The 21715-nt window shown below is 37.0% G+C and overlaps 1 protein-coding gene across 8 annotated transcripts in view; it reads right to left on the bottom strand.

The window, feature by feature from the left end:
* The window catches only part of STAU2 (staufen double-stranded RNA binding protein 2), a 317921-nt gene that overhangs the window by 87494 nt on the left and 208712 nt on the right, over positions 1–21715 (bottom strand). The gene's annotated exons all lie outside the window — the stretch shown is intronic.

The following is a 21715-nucleotide window of genomic DNA, read 5'->3' as shown; positions in this document are numbered from 1 at the left end:
TGTTTCTTTTAGAATTAAAGCAGTAGTCTGCTACTTCTCCAAAGATATCTGGAGGCTAAAGGACAAAATAAAACCCATACAAAAAGAAGGAAAAAATACTCCTAAGAGAAGGAAAAACAGTACTAATGTTAATACTAAAAAATAAAAGTGAATTAATATTTAGTGACCTGAATAAAGAAAATCTTTAAATAGCATACTTTGAACAGGCTATTTTGTCTCAGGCTATTTTGAAGTGTATTCCAATGCGCAAGAAATTAATGAGACCTCCAGAAGCCTTTTATATTCATGCTAGCCCAGAGGGGAAAGCATGGGCAGTGATTGGTATGAGTTTAAAGAGGACTTCTGATAACTTTCTATCAGCTCCTACCAGATACAGCAGCTTACTTAAAACAGAGTTGATAAAATTTAGTTCACGGTTCCTCAACAGTATTTCCCAAGAAATTCTGAGACAAAATTGTGAGTGACCACAGTAATCTTCTCTTTAGAAGAGAAGAAATATTGTATACAAATATTTTCGTATTTTATATTGTGCCCCCGAACATGAGTGTTTGCTACCAAAAATCAACACAAGGTCTATCTTCACCTCTATCTTCCTCTATTTCATGGGAAAGTTTAGGTATTACACAAACTATACATTTCAAATTACAGAGTGTTGGAGTTTTTCAAAATGACAATCTTAAGGTCACTTAGGAAGAAGTGACAAAGGACGGTGGAAAGTCCTGCTGTTTCCTCTCTCTCCAGCAGCTTACTTTTGCCACCTAGTGGGGGAGGCAGTTTCACAGTGAGGTTGGTGTTTTGTCTAAGACCTAAGAGCAGAGGTCAGCCTATTAAAAAATAATTAAACATTTCTTTCATAGCAGGAGAATCAGATTTTTTTTTTAATAACCTCAAGTAATTTTTCCAAACTGGCCTGTTCCATATCTATGGGTTTTCTTTTTAAGCAGTTAGTTTTCACTACAATGACTAACCTAGATAACTGAAGGGAAGATAAATCCTTTTTGTATCTATTTATAATTTATAACACCAGGAAAAAAAAAAACCAAAACTTTTCTTGGTTTCCAGTGGTTCTGCATCCCCTTACCTTGTAGTATTTCCTAAGGTGTATGTTTTGGTTCATTCCTGTATTTTATGCTTATATGGGGTCCAAATCTATACTTTCATCCCTCATTTCTCATTGTGACTCTGACCTCAAATCTTTAGTGATCTACAAGTATCATCACCTCTGGAACTGACATTTAATATGTCAAAAGCCTAAGTCATGATCCTCGAAAAGAAATAAAGAATGGGTTTCCTTTTGAGCCACTGTGGCTGGGCTAATCAGAGCTGGAGTGCACGCTAGGGTTAAAAACAGCAGAGATTTTTTTTAAGTATGTAAAAATTAATGAAACAAGTTAAGCAAAGGAAACAATCAGAAGTCAGGATCAGTTTACTGGGCTGGGCAGGAGAAAGCATGACGTCCAAGAGTTAGGGCGGGGCAATAATAATGAACAGGAATTGAGGTCAGGAACATAGGAAATTTGAGGCAGGTCACAAAGCTGAAGCTAAAAAAATTGGAAATAAGAGGCAACCGAGGTTGGAGAAAGTATCATAGCTCAAGTCCTCAGGCTTGAGGTCCATGCAGGGATGAAGAGGGCTGAGGACCAGCAGAGAAGTGCAATTCTTGGGCCTGGAAATGCATGGTGATGCCTGGTTTTCCGCTCTAGCTCTGTCAAAATAGGAGAAAACAAAACACGACAAAACCTGGTCCTCACAGAGTCTGCTGGAAAGTTTCTTGAGATGCTGGACGCACATGAAAGACTCCTTACTAAAACTGCCATGATCACAAATGGCCTTATAATCCTCTTGGTCTCTGAGGCGTTGAAGCTTTCAAGTGTGTCTTTTTTTAAACACCTTTACTGAGGTATAATTTATATACCATACAGTAAGCCTACTGTGAGTGATTTTAGCAAATTTAGAAAGTTGTACAAACATCATCACAATCTAGTCAGAACATTTCTGTCACTGCAAAAAGCAGAGAAAGACAACTATCATATGATCTCCCTGATATGAGGAAGTGGTGATGCAACATGGAGGCTTAAGTGGGTAGGAGAAGAATAAATGAAACAAGATGGGATTGGGAGGGAGACAAACCATAAGTGACTCTTAATCTCACAAAACAAACTGAGGGTTGCCGGGGGGAGGGGGTTTGGGAGAAGGGGGTGGGATTATGGACATTGGGGAGGGTATGTGATTTGGTGAGTGCTGTGAAGTGTGTAAACCTGGTGATTCACAGACCTGTACCCCTGGGGATAAAAATATATGTTTATAAAAAATAAAAAATTAAAAAAAAAAAATTTCCCTGTGCTCATCTGCAGTCATCCCTCGCTCCCATCCCCAGACCAAGGTAACCACTGATCTGTTTTCTGTGATAGTCTATAGATTATTTGCCTTTTCTGAAAATTTCATATAAATGGGGTAGTACAATATGTGGCCTCTTGTGACTGGTGTCTTTCATATAGCATGTTTTTGAGGTTCTTGGTTGTACAGTATATCAGTTCATTCCTTTTTACTGCTAAATAGTATTCCATTGTGAATCTTTCACACTGTTTTTATCCGTTCACCAGTTAGGGGGCATTCAGATTGTTTCCAGTTTTTGGCTCTTAAGAATAATGCTGTTATGAATATTCACATACAAGTTTTTGTGTAAACATGTTAATTTTTCTTGGTAGATCTAAAAGTAGAATTGCTGCATTATGTGGTAAATTTATTTAACTTAAGAAATTGCCAGATTATTTCCCGAAGTGGCCGTACAGTTTTACATCCGCACCAGCATACCATGAAGGTTTCAGTTTCGCCACATATCCTTGTCAACATTTGTTACTGTCTGCCTGTTTTAGTATAACCATCGTGGTGGGTGTGAAGTTGTATCTCATTGTGGTTTTACTTTGCATTTCCTTAAGGCTAATGATGTTGAGCATCTTCTCGGGTGTTTATTAGCCAATCACACATTTTCTTTGATGAACTGTCTATTCATACCATTTATCCATTTTAATTGAGTGCTTTCTTTTTATTGTGTTCATAAGAACTCTTCATATATTTGTAGGCATAAGTAATTTAACAGATACATGATTCGTAAATAGTTTCCTTTAGCTGGTGGCTTCTCTGATTTGAGATAGAGTGAGAGAGAGCACAAGCAGTGGGGAGGGACAGAGAGAGAGAGGGAGAAGCAGGTTTCCCACTGAACAGGAAGCCCAATGCAGGGCTCGATAGGCGAACCCTTGGATCATGACCTGGGCTAAAGGCAGATAGATGCTCAACTGACTGAGCCACCCAGGCGCTCCTTCTTCCATTTTTCTGAAAGGTGTCTTTTGAAGCATGAAAGTTTTAAGTTTAGATAAAATCCAATTTGCCAATTTCTTCTTTTATGGATTATGCTTTTGGTGTTGAAACTAAAACTTTGCCTAATCCAAGGTCATGAAAATTTCTACGATTTTTCCAGAAGTTTTACATCTTTAGGTTTTACAGTTAAGTCTTTCATGATTTTAATTTTTATATATGGTTGAAGTGAGACTCTAAATTTGTGTTTTTTCATATGGATATTTAATTTCCCCAGTGCCATCTCTTGACAAAACAATCCGTTCCCACTTAATTTCCTTAGCACTTTTGTGGAAAATAGACTGAACTTAAATATAAACGTTCATTTATGGACTATTCCATTTGAATCTGTTCCATTGATCTACATGTTGATCCCTATGTCACTAACTTGAATAATGTTGTCTTATAGTAAAAAATTTGAAATTGAGTAGTATAAGTCTTCCAATTTTGTTCTTCCTCTTCAAAATTGTTTTAGATATTCTAGGCTTTTTGCATTTCCACTAAATTTAGGATCAGCTTGTTAATTTCTAAACCAAACCAAAAAAAAAAAAAAAAAAAAGCCTGCTGAGATTTTGACAGAAATTGCATTGACCATATAGGTCAATCTGGGGGAAAGTGGCAAATTAACAATAACGGGTCTTCTACTCTATGAATGTTAAATGTCTCTCATATATTTAAATCTTTAGTTTCTCTCAGCAATGTTCTGTAGTTTTCAAGGTAAAGATCTTAGTACCTCTTTGGTTAAATTGATTCTTAAATATTTTATTGTTTTCAATGCTATTTTGAGGAAATAGTCTTAAGTTTATTTTTGGAATATGTGTTTCTAGTATCTTTGTATCTAGTACACAATTGATTTTTTTAATATTAATTTGTCTTCTATAACTTTGTGAACTTATTTTTAAGTTCTAACAGATATTTGGGTATATGTGTGTATGTGTGGATTTCTTAGGATTTTCTAAATACAGGATCATGTCGTCTACAAATAAAGACAGTTTTGTTTCTTCCATTCCAAGCTGCATGCCTTTTGTTCCCCCTTCTTTTTTCTTTTGCCCTTGCTACAATCTTTAGAGTAATGTTGAGTAGAAGCATTAAGAGCAGGCATCCTTGCTTTGTTTCCAAACTAGGGGGCAAGGCATTCAATATTTTACCATTAAGATGACATTAGCTATAGATTTTTCAGATGTCCTTTATCAAATTAAGAAAACACCTAAGAGTTCTATTCCTAAATTGTTCAGTTTTTAATCAGGAATGGGCATTGGATTTTGTTAAATGCTTTTTCTGTGTCTGAGATTATTGTGTTTTTTCTCCTTTATTAATCTGATGTATACAGTATGTGATTTTCAGATGTTAAGTCAACCTAGATAATGATGTTTAATGCTTGATGTTGTCCCACAGTTTCTGAGGTTCTGTTCAATTTTTTCTTTCTTTTTTCTCTGTTTTTCAGACTGGATAATTTCTTTTGGGCCATCTTAAAGTTCGTGGATTCTTTCTTCTGCCATCTCAAATCTGTTGTTGAAAACTCTAATGAATTTTTCATTTCAGTAATTATTTCTAGAATTTCTACTTAATCTTCTAAATAATTTTTATCTCCTCAATGAGAGTCTCTATTTCTTGAATTATTGTCATTATGTTTTTCTTTAGTTCTTAAATGTGGCTCCTTACATTACTTGGAAGATATTTATTATAGCTGCTTTGAAGTTTTTGTCTGCTAAGTCCAATATCTGGGCCCACATTTTTTTCCCACTCAGTATTGGTAAACCTTTCCTTTCTGTTCATATCTTGTAATTTGTTGTTGTTGTTGTTGTTGTTAGAAACTGGAGTTTAAGATACCATAGTGTAATAACTCTGGATTTTGATGTTCCTCTCTCAGGGTTGTTGCTGTTCTTCTGCTATGAATTTGCCTAGATTAAATCTGTGGAATTGATTTCCCCATGGCACGTGGCTCTTTGTGTCTGTCTCTGACTTCCTGGGAGTCATGCTTGTGTCTGCATAGCTTAGTCAATTACTGATTAGTAATTGTGCTCAAACACAAGAAGCCAATAAAGCTTTTATGTTGCCAATGGATCTGTGTTTGGGTTGGGGAGCTCATTCAAAGCTCAAGCAGTTCTCAAGTCTGCCTTGGCTTTTACTTTCTGCCAGACCCTTTTGCATCTCCTCTGCATACGTGCAGAATTCCATGAGCAACAAGGTGATGTATATATCTATCTTGGGCCCTCTCCGGTCTCTCATGCAGATGTAAAAAGCCTGTTGATCAGCCAGGAAAACATGCTGGCTTCTCAGGGCTCCTTTCACGGTATCATTTCCCAAATCTCCTTGGTAAATTTCTGGCTAGCCTGTTGGTTTGTTGTTGACCCCAACCAAGACTGTAACCTCAGGTTTACTAAGCTACTAGCTAGCATTTCCTATTTGTTTGCCACCAAGATGTCTACTGTTATTCACAATGCCTGTGGGCATTGGGTGGGCATAGGGTTTTTCACATTGCACTTAAAACCAAGTGAGGCCATTCCTCCAATGAAACTGCTAGTTTTCATGGCTTTCCTCATCATTCTAGAAACTACTATGTTGACTGAGCCTGAAGGTGGGGCATGGCAACAGCTCCAGACAGGAACACCACAGAATCCTACTTTTTTTTACCTGAAGTCCACTAGTTTTTCCATGAATAAATGCTTTTCAATTTGTTGAGTGCTTTTGGTCAATTTCCAGAGTGCTAAAATTGCCCTTTTTGATACTTTTGTCTAGTCTCACTGTTGCTTTTGGAAAACAATTGTCCAGCTCTCATTCTGCCATATTGGTAGTGTGCCTTTAAAGCTATTTTTAATCCCTCTGTTTCCTCCTGTCATACTCAGCTGGTCCCCAAGTTCTGCTGATTCTTTTCATGCAGTGTGTCTCTGGGAGAGATGCTGTTTTTCTTGCCATTTTTAGAGACACACCCATCAAGATAACCAGTACCCATTCATTCCTGAATTACTATGACAGAAGCTTTCGTCCCCACCATAGTCAATCTGCGTCTGGCCACTACATTGATCTTACAGACACCAGATAATCATATCCGTTGTTACTGACTGAAGAACGGTTCTTTGCTGCAAAAACATAAAATTCATGCTGCTTAACCTGTCAAAAAGTACTCAACTGCTTTGATCTTATGCAACATCATTTATTCCTGGAGTTCCTGCCAAGTTGAGTTTTTCTTTCCTCACATATTCCTTTGCCAATTTCCATGTTTCTAATTTTTTCATGTTGTTCCCCTATGTGGACAGCCCTTGCAATTTGTCTTTCAATTTTGGGTTCATCAACTCCTAGAAGAAGCTGATTGAGGTGAACTCTTCTACTCTCAATCATTTCTGTATTCCACAGCTTTTCAATATCCATACACAAATACAGATTTTGTAAATACTTCTGACATTAATCATGTCAGCTTGCAATCAGTCCTCAATTGTTTCTATATGTGTTTTTTCTCCAATATTTTTTCCTTTTACATGGATTTTATTTTTAAAAGCATTTTAGAGTCACAGTAAAATTGAACAGAAAGTACAGAGAGATCCCATAGAGCCCATCTCCAAATTTAGATTATACTCAATTTGAGGGCCTTCGCAGTTTACAAAATTGGAAATACTTCTTACTGTTTACTACAGTGATGAACATGCTTAGTATATGATTGCTGAATTAATAAAATGCTTCTTCTTTTCCTAGGGAAATTTTTAAAAATCTTAAGAAAAATGATCACTTTAGGATGTCTCTATGCCTTCCCCCCAAAGAACTTAACTCTTACATATAACTCCAAAAGCAGAAGTGATATTTAACATTTCTAACAGTTGTGTGGCATGAACACCAATGAAATCAGACAACAAAATAGTCCTGAAAACTCCTGTTGTCCCAAGAAATGATCCTTTCTAATATTCCTAGATCATGAAGCAGTCCTACAGGTCCTAGACATGAGGCCATGATGGTAGGGGGTAGAATATGGGGCAGTACCTATTTGTCAAGTAGTATGAAAGTATTTAAACCATTAATTTATGTATGCACAACTATATCAGAGGACACAAACTGAATATCAGTGCCACCAATAAGTCATTGATATTCTCTGGATTTAATAATGACTGCAGAATAAAATATCGATAAAATGGATTTCTGTCAATCATAAGCACTTTTCGTTTTGGAGAGCAACATGAGAACAATCAGTCTCTGTAATGCAAGATGCAGAGAAGGACACATAACAGTCAGAAGCCAATGTCAAGGGTCAGTTAGGCAGTACAAGACCAAACAGAACAAAAGTACTAGTAGGCCAAGACCAACCAAGAGACCAGACAGGAGCTAAATCGCCAGGAGTCAGAGTTCAAGGTTCAGCCAAAAAGATAGTAAGGATCTGCTAGGTAAGGAGACCAGCAAACAGTGGCCTAAAAGCAGAAATATCTGTAATATGGAAACTACAGCCAAGCAAATCTGTCCAAGAGCTGATCTCTTGTGTTTTCTTCTATAGCAAGAACCGATGTGAAGGCATGACCTCTCTCTCTGCAGAAGAGGTTAGTGAACCAAGCCAGAAGCCTACTGGCATATTAGTCTTTCAGAGTGAGAAATTTAAGCCTGGGTCTTGGTAGAATGGTGCCACTTCTTGCCAAAGGTACCAGGTTTGCTGGTAGCACACCACTGGATTGCTTAGCAAGGATAACAGACATTTTTTTTTTTATCACTAATTGGCCCTTACTAATTTCAGATATGTTAAATATTTGGGGGCTTAAAACTATCTTCAGGGGCACCTGGGTGGCCCAGTGGGTTATAGCCTCTGCCTTCGGCTCAGGTCATGATCCCAGGGTCCTGGGATAGAGCCCCATATCGGGCTCTCTGCTCAGCAGGGAGCTGGCTTCCCCCCTCCCTTTCTGTCTACTGCTCTCCCTGCTTGTGATCTCTGTCTATCAAATAAATAAATAAATAAAATCTTAAAAAAAAAAAACCAACTATCTTCAAATTCTTTCACCAGTGGATGCAAAAAGAAGCAAATTAACTAAAGGCTATTTTAAAAATATGTGATCTGAAAAGGCATTAGCTGCCAACTTAGAAACAAAGAGAGCGGGCCAAATAATTATTAGCAATGAAAGAATAAAACTGAATATTTTGAAAAATAACTAGTTTGTCTAAAAAAGAATTTTGGAAATGGGGAGAGGCATGACTTAATTGAAGGTGTGTTACTAAGAGAGAGAAGGTTTCTGTTTTTCAGCTTTAAATAGTATAATAAATCAGACACAACACCATAATTTGAGTTTACAAGGAAGGTAATACTCTTTAGGTAGTAAAAGTGACCTCCAGTGGGCAATAATGCTCTCAAATCTGTGGCCTAGGGACCTATATTCCATTGATCGTCACTTTAAAAAAGTCTATATATGCAACAGTTTTCCACTATAACTTTCACATCCATTTACTCAATTATATACATATGGTATTTATTGTTTAAATAATGTATCTGGTTATGATTCATTAGTATGAACTGTTAACAGAAAGGTTTGTGGGATATTTCCCCAATGATCTTCAAATTGACTTCAATATATTGATCTATAGACCAGTAGAAATATTAAATTCCTACTTAAATAATGTAAAATTAGAAAACTGAATTAAAAATTAAGGAACTACTGACATGGAGTATGTATGTAGGTCCCAAACTGAACAGAAGTTATTAGGGAGAAAAATCTAGAAAACATTTTGGTTTTGTACTTAAATTTGTTGAGATCATTAACATGAAATTATCTTCAAGTAGTAATCTCTTTTGAAACACTGAGCTACAGGTAAGTTGGGATATGGGTCAAATAACCACCCTAAAAATCATTTTTAGTGTAGTTGAGGTAAGTCGGGTTTTTGAAACTTGGAATTTCACACGTTCCGTTGATTAAAATAGCTGTTATTCATCACTTCAGGAAAAAGTGGGAGAAAGAAAGCAGTAAGTTAAGTTCCTGGGTTTTGACTATAGTCCAAAATTATTTTATAGGTCAAGTTAATAAGTCACTTGTGTGCACAATATCACTGGATATATGCAACCTCTTAGAAATGTGGTCATGCTATACTAAGCATAAATGAAATCATGAGTCAGTTATAAAATACATAATATTTAGTCTTCCCACTACCTTCCCCTATAACTCACTGTTGGTTCTAGAAACTGCTTACACATCTGAAATGAAAGAAGTAAAAGATCACTACAGAAACAAGAGAATATTCCCTACTTTAAAAAAAAAAAAAGTCTAGCTATGATTTCTAAATGGGATTTCAAAAGGAGAAAAAAGTAACCTTTGCTACAGACAAACTTTTTTCCAGTGCTCTGTTGAATGTTTATGTAGAAAGCCTTATTATTCCTTTAGCGAATAAAATTGATCTCCATTGTAGAGTAAATAAATCCAAAATTCACAATCAAGGCGAACTGTGCTATAATATGGGAAGCATTTCCAGGATACTGGCTTTCTAAAAGAGAATGAACTCTGAGTGGCCATGTATAAAACAACCATTTGATACAAATTCAGAAGGTGAATGCCTAATGTTTCTTTCTTCTACTCCAGGAATTAGACCAACAGTTTTTTTTCTGTAAAGGGGCAGACGGTAAGTCTTTCAGGCTTTGCAGGCAATAAGGTCTCTTTCATAATGACCATCTCCGATGCTGTGGAGTGAAAGTGGCCACAGATAATTCCTGAATGAATGGGCATGACTATGTTCCAGTCAAACTTTATTTATAGGCACTAAAATTTGAATTCCATATAATTCTCACATGTTATGATATATTACTCTTCTTTTGATCTTTTTTCCATCATTTCAAAATCTGAAACCTGTTCTTAATTCAGATGGTAGGCTCGACTTGGCCTGCAGGCCATAGTTTGCTTGACTCCTATTCTAGTCCATCAGTGAGTAACTAACTATTGGGAGAAGTTGCTCCTAGTGACTTCCTTCTGAAGTGTTTTCTTTGAAGATATAACTGAATTCATAACTATGTATTGTCATACATGTTAACTAAACTTACTGTGGCACTCATTTCCCATAAAATATTGTATACTTAAAACTAATACAATGTTATATGTCAATTATATCTCAATTAAAGAAAAACTAAAAACAAAAACAAAACACTATGTGAACTACTGGGCTAATTACTGAACTATAAAATGTAAAGAAATAAAGATATGAGTAAATTCCTTAACTATAATATATATTTGTGTAAAATGAGAATTTCATATAACAAAGTTAAAAGTCAGAAGAAGAAATTTTAGTCATATAATCATGAGATATGTTTCAAGTAGAGGAGATATTTTGAAATAACTCAATATGAAAAAACATCAGTAAATATGAAAGCAATTTCTCAAAGCAAACATTAAAGTTCATATGCCTTTCTAATATCTCTCTTAGCACCTATTTCATAAAAAGTAAATAGAAATCAAGTTACGTTTTGAATTCAAGCAGCTGCAGGACCTTGCAGAAGCTGCCAATGGCAGTGATCATACCCTTTCTGTTGAAACCCACCGCCCCACACACACAAACTGCACTCAGCTGTGGCTTGCTATGGGTGGCAAGTGTAACAGCTGAAGTTCAAAACCCATATTGAATCTATGTAAAACAAAGAATGCCACAACCCTATTATAGATACCCTAGGATGATGATGACATGGGGTCTGTTATTATCCAAAGCCACCTATATGCCCTTATTATATTAATACAAAACTTTATTTGTCTTAGGTTCAAACCTATGAAGTTCAAACCTCTTTAGGTTCTGAGGCCTGCAGTCCCCAAGGACATTTTTCAGTGAATATTGACTTGTATATTACACTATGGGATCCTAGAATCAGGAGGCAGTCCCTTAAATTTGAAGACCCCAAGAAGGTTTTAAGTGTATACGTGATAGGTTAGACAAGTTAGAGGATACAAACAAAAATTCATGAAAATATATGATGGATTCTTAATGACAGTTATATATATCCAGAGTATGTAAATATTCGGAGGTCAACATATGCAACTTCCAGAACGCTTTCACAAATAATGTCCTTATAAGGCCATCACAAGAGAAAGCATACTCGGTCAAAGATTGTATTTCTCTCACTAATTCTACCAAATCCAAGTTATTCTCATTTTCTTCAAAATTCAATTCAATTCCAATCTATTAACATGAATTGAGTGTCTTTTATGTGCCAGAGCACAGGCATGGAGAATATTAAGGTGAATGAGACACTGCCCTGTACCTCACAGAGGTCACTGCCTAATGAGTAGACCAATACTAAAAACAATGGGAAGACAGTTTGATAAGTTAAATACTGGAATAATGTAGAAAGTAGGTTTGGGGAAGACCTGTTGACTGGAGTGACTGCTTGGTTGGATCTGATAGACACAACAGTTAAAGTTCCTCTTATGAGAAAGGACAGAATGGCCCAAACAGAGGGAAGATGTAGAAACAAAGATACAGATGCAAGCAAGCATGAGATATGGAAACTCAAAAGTGCCAGAATATGAAGTGTGGGTATAAGTTAGGTACAGGGCAAATGGTGAAGGAAGAGAAAGAAGACAAAGGTAGGGACAAAATCAAAATGCCCACAGACCTGCACTGTGCCAAACACATATGGCTATTGAGCACCTGAAGTGTGGTTCATCCAAAATGAGATATATGAAGAAAGATTAAAAATCTCAATAATTTTAGAAGTTGATTACATGTTGAAGTGATACATTAGATATATTGGGTTAAACTACATATATTATATTATATATATATTACATATATATATCCAATATACCAAAAATATATATTTAAAATATATATTTAATATATAGTAAATATATTTAATGTAAATTTTAAGATTTTATTTATTTATTTGAGAGAGAAAATGAGAGAGAGAGAGCATGAGAGAGGGAGCATCAGAGGGAGAAGCAGACTCCTCACTTAGCAGGCAGCCCGATGCAGGACTTGACCCAAGCCAAAGACAGTCGCTCAACCAACTGAGCCACCCAGATGCCCATTTCTAAATAAAATATATTAAGATAAAGTTTACCTGGTTTTTTTTTTAAGTTTTTTAATGGGTTTAGTAGAAAATTTAAAATTGTATTTATGGCATCTAATTCCTCATTTAAACTTATGGTGATCTTGAGGCATCTGGGTGGTTCAGCTGGTTAGGCAGCAGACTCTTGATTTTGGCTTCATCATGATCTTGATTCTGGACATGATCTCAGTGTCCTGGGATCGAGCCCCAGGTCATCAGACTCTGCGCTCACTAGGGAGTCTGCTTCAGGCTTCTTTCTTTCCCTCTGTCCCTCCTCCTACTTGTTCGCTCTCTCTCTCAAATACATGTCTTAAAAAACAAACATTGCCAATTTGAATACCTTTTCTTTTTGTTGTCTGATTGCTGTTGCTAGGACTTCTAGTACCATGTTGAACAAGAGTGGTGAGAGTAAGCATCCTTGTTGTGTTCCTGATCTCAGTGGGAAGGCTGTCAGTTTTCCCCACTGAGGATGACATTCGCTGTGGGTTTTTCATAGATAGATTTTATGAAGTTGAGGAATTTTCCTTCTATCCCTATACTTTGAAGCGTTTTAATCAGGAACAGATGCTGTATCTTGTCAAATGCTTTTTCTGCATCAATGGAGAGGACCATCTGGTTCTTCTCTCTCATCTCTGATTGATTTGTTCTATCACGTTGATTTGCGAATGTTGAACTACCTTGTATCCTATGGATAAATCCCACCTGGTCATGGTGGATAATCTTTTTAATGTACTATTGGATTAAGAATCTTGGCATCCATATTCATCAGGGATATTAGTCTGAAATTCTTCTTTTTGGTGGATTCTTCGCCTGGTTTGGGGATCAGGGTAATGCTGGCTTCATAAAAAGAGTCTGGTTTCCTTCTGTTTCTATTTTTTTGAAACAGCTTTAGGAGAATAGGTATTATTTCTTCTTTGAATGTTTGGTAGAATTCTCCAGGGAAACCATCAGGTCCTGGGCTCTTGTTTTTTTTTGGGAGGTTTTTGATCACTGCCTCAATCTTGTTACTAGATATTGGTCTATTCAGGTTGTCAATTTCTCCCTGTTTCAGTTTTGGAGGTTTATAGGTTATCTAGGAATGCATCCGTTTCATCCAGGTTGCTTAACTTATTGACATATAACTGTTGATAATAATTTCTGATGATTGCTTCTATTTCCTTAGTGTTAGTCATGATCTCTCCCTTTTCATTCATAATTTTATTAATTTGGGTCTTCTCTCTTTTCTTTTGGATTAGTTTGGCCAATGGTTTATTGATCTTATTGATTCTTTCAAAAAACCAGCTTCTAGTTTTGTTGATGTGTTCTACTGTATCTCTGGTTTCTATCTATTGATCTTCTATTAATCTCTGCTCTAATCTTGATTATTTCCCTTCTTGTGTGTGGGGCCTGCTTAATTGGTTGTTGATTCTCTAGTTATTTAAGGTGTAAAGAGAGCTGTGTATTAGACCAGTGGAACAGAGTAGAGAGTCCAGATATGGACCCTCAACTCTATGGTCGAATAATCTTCAACAAAGCAGGAAAAAATATATAGTAGAAAAAAAGATAGTCTCTCCAATAAATGGTGCTGGGAAAATTGGACAGCTACATGTAGAACAATGAAACTCAACCATTCTCTCATACCATACACAAAGATAAACTCAAAATGGATAAAAAACCTCAACGTAAGGCAGAAATCTATCAAAATACTAGAGGAGAACATAGGCAGCTATCTCTTCAACATCAGCCACAGCAACTTCTTTCAAGATATGTCTCCAAAGGCAAAGGAAACAAAAGCAAAAATGAACTTTTGGGACTTCGTCAAGATCAAAAGCTTCTGCACAGCAAAGGAAACTGTCAACAAAACAAAGAGGCAAACCACGGAACAGGAGAACATATTCGTAAATGACACCACAGACAAAGGGCTGATATCCAAGATCCACAAAGAACTTCTCAAACTCAACACACGCAAAACAGATAATCACATCAAAAAATGGGCAGAAGACATGAACAGACACTTCTCCAAAGAAGACATACAAATGGCTAACAGACACATGAAAAAATGTTCATCATGTTCATGATGATGATCATCATCCTTTCAACTTCCATCAGGGAGATTCAAATCAAAACCACATTGAGATACCACCTTACACCAGTTAGAATGGCCAAAATTAACAAGACAGTAAACAACAAGTACTGGAGAGGATTTGGAGAAAGGGGAACCCTCTTACACTGTTGGTGGGAATGCAAGTTGGTGCCACTTTGGAAAAAGTGTGGAGATTCCTTAAGAACTTAAAAATAGAGCTATCCAATGACCCTGCAATTGCACTACTGGGTATTTACCCCAAAGATACAGATGTAGTGAAAAGAGGGACTATCTGTACCCTAATGTTCATGGCAGTGATGACCACTGTTGCCAAACCATGAAAGAAACAAGATGCCCTTCAACAGATGAATGGATAAAGAAGATATGGTCCATATATACAATGGAATATTATGCCTCCATCAGAAAGGATGAATACCCAACTTTTGTATCAACATAGACGGGACTGGAGGAGAGTATACTGAGTGAAATAAGTCAAGCAGAGAGAGTCAATTATCATATGGTTTCACTTCCTTGTGGAGCTAAGGAATAACACGGAGGACATTGGGAGATGGAGAGGAGAAGCGAGTTGGGGGAATTCAGAGGAGGAGACGAATCATGAGAGACTGTGGACTCTGAGAAACAGAGGGTTTTGGAGGGAAGGAGGGTCAGGGGTTGGGTGAGCCTGGTGGTAGGTATTATGGAGGGCACATATTGCATAGAGCACTGGGTGTGGTGCCTAAGCAGTGAATGCTGGAACACTGAAAAGAAATAAAATAAAATAAAATGAAGAACAAACAAATAAACAATAAACTCACAGTGATCTTGGGGGCACCTGGCTGGATCAGTCAGTACAGTATGTGACTCCTGAGCTTGGGGTTATGAGTTCAAGCCCCACATTGGGCGATTACTTAAAAAATAAAATCTTTAAAAAATAAAAATAAACCCATAATGATCTCATTTCTCTTGCCAGTGACTAGTTTAGAGATGGGGTTGTGAATGACCCAATCCAAGCCTGTGCCATGAAGGAAAGACAGCTGAAGGAGTTCCTGATATAGATGTCTTTGCCCCTAAAAGGAGACCAGTATGAACAGTTCTCTCATTTTCTTTTAAATGTGGCTACACTCCCAGTGACACAGAGAATGACTGTGACCATCTTTCCATGAGCCAGAGGATGAAGCAGAGCTAAGAAATGGAATAAACTGAGTCCTTACTGACATCACTGAGCTACTTTATCAACCAACCCTGGAGTTCACTCTTCCTCTGAACTTCCTGTTATGGGAGATAACAAGTTTCCTTATTGTTTAAGCCAGTATGAGTCAGGTTTTCTGTTACTCGTAGCCAAAAGGATCCTAGCTGATACACTTCATTAGGCTACAATTACCTCAAGGGAAAGGGACAATATGCACTATCATTTAAGACTATTTAGTACCACAAAAGTTCTGTATATAGTCTATAATGAATCCATGTATTATTATTGTGATAGTATATATTTAATATGTGTGAAGGCTTTTACTTTCTCCATTTTAAATTATTGTATCACTGTAAGACATTATGGAATAATTACTAAGGGAAAGAGATTTTTAATTAGAACAAAAAAACTAGCAGCAGAATTTAACTAATTAAAAGTAGAACAGAAATAACCTTTAGATTTGTAACTTGTTACACTTCATGGCTGTCCTTTCACTGAGAGGTCCGCCTTGAATTCCAGTCAAAGCAATTTGCTAATGTGCACATAAACTCTTACAGGTAATGTAGCACATGAAGCAAATATACAAATACTATAGTTATACCTCATAGAATTATGAGAATTAAGCAAAATAATGGATATAGATCCTAGCACAGTATCTAGTACACAGTAAACACATTTAATATAAATTTGGTTCCTGTTTTCTGTTGAAGAGTTTTTCATTTCATAAATTCTAAGTACTGTGCTAAGTATGCACCACCATTTATATCAATTCATTTTATGTTGACTAGAAGTCAGATTAGAGCAAATAGTAATTTACATATGTCACACTTCATGGGCGAGTTCGTGCTTGATAAGGTGGTTGATTTATTCATTTTTTTTTACATGAAGCAAGTGAGTTCCAAAGCTAACCTGAACAAAATGAGGTAGGCAGTGGTAAAACTATTAACTAGAAATTAACCTGCAGTATTTGAACGAATCTATGTCTGCTTACCCAGTAGAGTTGAAATTGTGAGATTAATAATGCAGTCTAAATAAAGGTGAATTAAAAAAAATAAAAAGAGAGGGAAGGAAGTTTATGATTTTGAGGGTATCTAGAAGGTGACTGATGTAAGTAACAGACACAGAGAGTCAGCAGTGCTCAATAACATCCAAGGGTGATGAAGAAAGATGTAGAGAGTGGCAGGCCAGAAAAGAGAGGTAAGAATATTTGGTGAATTACATCAAGCTAGAAGATTCTGGAAACCTTTCTGCGCTATTACAAAGGATTTTGCTTTTAATAATAACCACTAACCAATATAAATTTAATTTCCAATAGGAATTACTGAAAAACATAGAGCAAAACCCCCACTAGCTCCACCTTACCAAATAAATGCGCTCTTTGCTCCACTAATGAATAAGGATGACTGCTCATCACTGAAGCCACCATATGATCTGCAGATTTTAAATTTCACAGGATGATTAGCCTCCTGAAGACTACATTAAGTTAGTTATCTAGCTTATTACAAGGACTAAAAGAAGCCAATTACCTCTGTATGCTCTAGTAGCTAGTGCAATATTCCCAGAGAGTTATTAAGTCAACAAATGTTTGCTAAAAAATATCTGAAAAGAAAATCAGTATCTGGAATTTAAACTGTTTTTATTCTAGACAGTTAAACATTCTAAACTAATGTATAGTATCACATTTGCTGTGATGAATAAAGCAAACATACATAGACCATTTCCACCCAGATACCACAGGGACTCCCAGGCAGCAACCAGCCTGAATGACTGTCCATTGCAGAGTTTCCAAATGGGAAATACTACAGATTGTTTCTCTGAAGTCAGGCAGGCTTAGACCACTTTTTGGAGATTAATAATAATCCTGAGAGCCTGAAGCAGAACTTACCTAACCACTAACATTCAGAGAAGCTCTAAATCAGGCTCTAAGTTTAATTTAGTGCATTGTAAGGTAGATCCAACATTTTTAGAGAACGCAGGAAAGAAAAGGGTGTGTCATGTTTCTACATTTTTCTGGGGCCAATTCCATATATGGGTCACTGATAAAGGAATAAATCTGGATTTTTTAAGTTAGGTTTATTGAGGTGTAATCTAAATACAATAAAATGTACCCTTTTCAGCATACAGATCTGTAAGTTTAGTAAATGCATACAGTCATGTTCTACCACCACAATCAAGCTATAGCACATTTCTGTCACCCCCAAAAATTGTTGTGACAATTTATGGTCAATCCCTCCTCAGGCCCTGGCAACCAATGATCTGTTTTCTATCTCTATCATTCTGTCTTCTCCAGGTCACACACATTGCATCTATAGTATGGAGTCTTTTGAGTCTGGTTTCTTTCATGTCATGATACAACTGGCAGCGAAGCCAATGAGACTGGGATACTGAGTGGAAAGGAGAGTGGTCGGAATTGCAATTGGAGCAGCAGAGAAAGCCAAATCACATAGGGACGTACATGCCATAACAAAAATTCTGGATTTATAGTAGGTATGATGGGAAGCCATGGGAAGGTTCCAAACAGCTGAATAATATGATCTGATTAAGTTAAAATAATTTTGGCTACTGTGTGGAAGATACACACAATGGAACAGAAGTAGAAAGAAGGAAGCTAGTGTAAAGACTACTGCAATTGTCTGGGTTAAACATGATAAGGGGTGCCTGGATGGTCAGTCAGTACAGCTGGTACAGTCGGTACATGAGACTCTTGATCTTGGGAGTGTTAAGTTCAAGCTCCATGTTGGGTGTAGAGATTACTTAAAAATAAAACCTTAAAAAAAAAACAACAACAAACACCCAACCCATAATAGTGATTACAATGGCAACACTGGAGGTGGTGGAAAGTGGTCTGGTGACAGATGTAATTCAGAGGAAGGGATACTGGAACTGGATGTAGCATTTGAGGAAAGAGGAGGCAAAGATGCTCCAAGGAGCTTGGCTTGAGCAACAAGGTAGATGGCAGTGTCATCTACCAGGATGGATAAAAGAAACAGACAGGGGAAGAGGAAGAGGCAGGTTTGGCGCAGGGAGGCGGGAGAATCGGAAGTTCCATACATTTGGATACCATCAGCATACAGATGATACTGACTCTCTCTCCTCCATTCTGTAGATCTGTATGGACCTTTGCTAGAGATATTTTTAACAGTACTTGTCCTTTTACTCCTTAACACATGAGTAAATACACTGGATAATATATTTACTCTTTACTTCACTGAGTTCCTGGAGTTAAATCTAAAAATATAACGTAAACTGTAAATGTTCAAGGCTAGACAGTTCTTCCATTTCTTGCCTTCATTTTCTACATAGATAACAACCTCGTGAGTTTCATAAGAAGGACTGCCTCTAAATTTTATGTATACTTTTTCTAGAATACTTATTGTTTGCTCAACTGCATTGGCTCAAATGAGTTAAGAATAGAAAACATTTTGTAGGGGCGCCTGGTTGGCTCAGTGGGTTAAAGCCTCTGCCTTCGGCTCGGGTCTTGATCTCAGGGTCCTGGGATCGAGCCCCACATTGGGCTCTCTGCTCAGCAGGGAGCCTGCTTCCCTTCCTTTCTCTCTGCCTGTTTCTCTGCCTACTTGTGATCTGTCTGTCAAATAAATAAATAAAATCTTTTAAAAAAAAAAAAAAGAAAGAAAAAGAAAACATTTTGTAAGTGATCATCATTTTTCTTGCTTTAAAATGTTTTCTGGTATTTACTGATTAATAGGTGAAGCAGTATTTAGTGGTCCACACTTTCCGACTTACGAGATCAAGTTTATTCTTTTGGCATGGTGAAGAAGTACCTGTTGCTTACACAGACCCTCAGTATGAGGAAAGGGTAATGGCAACATACTGCAGAAAAGCTGCAGGATGTGGAGCAGAGGTTCACTGTGTCTCCCTTCCTCAGGGAGCCCGGTAACCCAAGTGCAGGGAGGAGCACTGATCATGCCCCTACTTCCATTTGTACCTCAGAGGCTGCCAGAGTAGAGCATGTGGCAGAGAGGATGACCACTCCAGTCACAACTCCCTTCATTTATGCATCTAACCACCCATCTTCCATCCATCCATCTGACCATTATCAATGCCTTTCCTGAAGTCTTTTTTTACCTTAAAACTTCATGCAAGTTCATCATTTCCCATGCAACTGTATTTGCTTTAACATAAAAATAACTTTATTTACTTACCATTGAGTAAAACTGACATTCCAGATAGATCAAGTATAAGACCTCTATGTACAGTTGTACAGGTTATGTACTGAACACTTCATGGGTGTGTGTGGAGGGGGAGGTTCAATTCCTGCTATACGTCTTACGGATTTGGAGAGCAGTAAAATGCCTTGAGGAAGAAGCATCTTTTTTTTTAATTTGTAAAGGTGCCATATGGACTAACACCAGCCCAGCGCTTTGTATATGTGGCCACATGGACTGGGCATAAGACTGAACCAGCCTCATTATTTCACTCCTAAAGAAGCCAAGTTCCAAGAGGTACAGAGACAAGTTCCTATGGCTACTTCATGGAAAATCTAGGTTTGATCTCAGTCTCTATTCCCATTCCAGTGCTATTTTACAGCAACATGCTACCTCTGCTAACAGTGGGCTGCTCTTGTTCTTCTTAGGTGTGTGGGCTTCAGAAGCACTTTCATTTCTTTGCTTGGCTGAAGGAGAGGCCTTTGTAGGATGGTTATCTTGTGCTGCTATTGCACCTGTTTCTGCCATGAATGGATATAGAGGGGTACAGCAGTCGCTAGACTTTTTGATAAATATTCAAAGTAGTAAAGTTGCTAGATTGCAAGCTCCACGACAGCAGGAACCAAGTCCAACATTCCTGTCGTTTCTCCCGAACCCAGCATACAGCTAAGTTATCATTTTATACACAAAATGTATTCTGTAAGTTTGTTTAGGTCCCCATCCCTCTACTGCTACTGCATGCTTTCCTGCAGCAGGAGCATGTGTCAGGGCCAAACTCGGAGAAGCACTGCAGTCATCTCAAAACTGCTTTCAAGGTCAATATGCTGTCAACTGCTTATTATTGGTTGGTTTCATTTAACCGGGAGCAGGAAGATCAGTCACAGAATCATAAAACGGAAGCACTGGAATGGGTCTTTTAAGTCATCTAACCAACTCCCTTATATAACATTCCAGAAAACAGGGTCCTAAAGAGAGGCAGAATCCATTCAGGTAGCTGCATCTGACATACGTTATAGTTAGTTCCTAAAACTCAGGTTTTCTGCCTAATTAGCTGCTTTTTCCTAAACCCCACAATACCTTGCCATCAATCAACAAAACATGATTGGAAACCCCACAATATCTGAAACATTATGAACTGAGAGGTGTGCCCTTAAGAATGTCTTTTTTGAGTTGGACAATAAATCATGTGTTTGAGATGATACACTACAATTTTCTTTTATTCTTTTCATGCAAGGGTACTCCTCAGAGAGAAGGAAAAAAAGATTAGTCAGGCAAGACTATAAGAAACTCTCAAATTTACTAAGAAATTGATATAAACATGGGTGCCCACTGTTCTGCGTGTGAAGTTAATTTAGAAAGCACAGCTGGTTAGTCAAACGGTAAATTGTGTGCATGTGTATTTATTTTGACTCCAAACTAGAAACTCTATGACCCAGATCATTAGTTTAATCTAATCTGATGATTATTTTAGTTGGAAATATCTATTATCTTATAAACAGGACGCATTTTTAAGCTGCTAACTAAACAAAGAAATTTTGTTATTATTAAACAATATACTTTACAGATTTTTAGACTTATTTTAGAAATAAAGCTTTAAAAGTAGAAACAACACTGGTGCATCATTTTAGTAATATCCCAAATTATGGGAGTAAGTTGATGGTTCTGAAAGTTCAATTATTTTGAACACATTCTGTAATATTCAACCCTCATCAACAGAACTAAATGACTATAATACAGTGAGACTCCAGTGTTATCTAGTTTTGCTAACCCTGCTTCTTATACGTAATTATTAAAAAGAAAGATAACTTGTAGGGCAATTATTTCTTCTGTGTAAGAGAATTCTATATTTAAATTAATAATGAACTACAAATTAGAAGTCTAAAATAATTTAACTCTCCTAAGATACCAGTTTCCCAACACAAAAATTGTGGGTTTTTCAAAATTCTAGGACATGGTGC

This window comes from Mustela putorius, unplaced genomic scaffold (assembly GCF_011764305.1).
Source record: "Mustela putorius furo isolate JIRA1106 unplaced genomic scaffold, ASM1176430v1.1 tig00003846_pilon_pilon_pilon, whole genome shotgun sequence".
Lineage (NCBI taxonomy): Eukaryota > Metazoa > Chordata > Mammalia > Carnivora > Mustelidae > Mustela > Mustela putorius.
The sequence above is the reverse complement of the archived record's forward strand: the minus strand, read 5'-3'. Positions and strand labels throughout refer to the sequence as shown.